Below are 317 nucleotides of genomic sequence, written 5' to 3'. Positions count from 1 at the left end.
ATATATATATGTATATATATATATATATATATATATATATATATATATATATATATATGTATATATATATGTATTACTCCTTTCTAGGGTTTACCTTTAGCGTGTTTCTGTATGGAAACCCTAAACCCTAAACCCTAGGGTTTAGGATTTTAGGGTGTATGTCTCTCAGGGTTTATGTTTATCTTTATTGTATTGTTTGTGGGGGGGCAGCAGCAGCAGCAACTGCAGCAGCAACTGCAGCAGCAACTGCAGCAGCAACTGCAGCAAGAACGCCTGCTGCTGCAGCAGCAGCTGAAGCTACAGAAGAACCTTTCTCT

Source organism: Eimeria mitis, genomic scaffold (assembly GCF_000499745.2).
Source record: "Eimeria mitis Houghton genomic scaffold, Emh_scaff970, whole genome shotgun sequence".
Taxonomy (NCBI): domain Eukaryota; phylum Apicomplexa; class Conoidasida; order Eucoccidiorida; family Eimeriidae; genus Eimeria; species Eimeria mitis.
The sequence above is the reverse complement of the archived record's forward strand: the minus strand, read 5'-3'. Positions refer to the sequence as shown.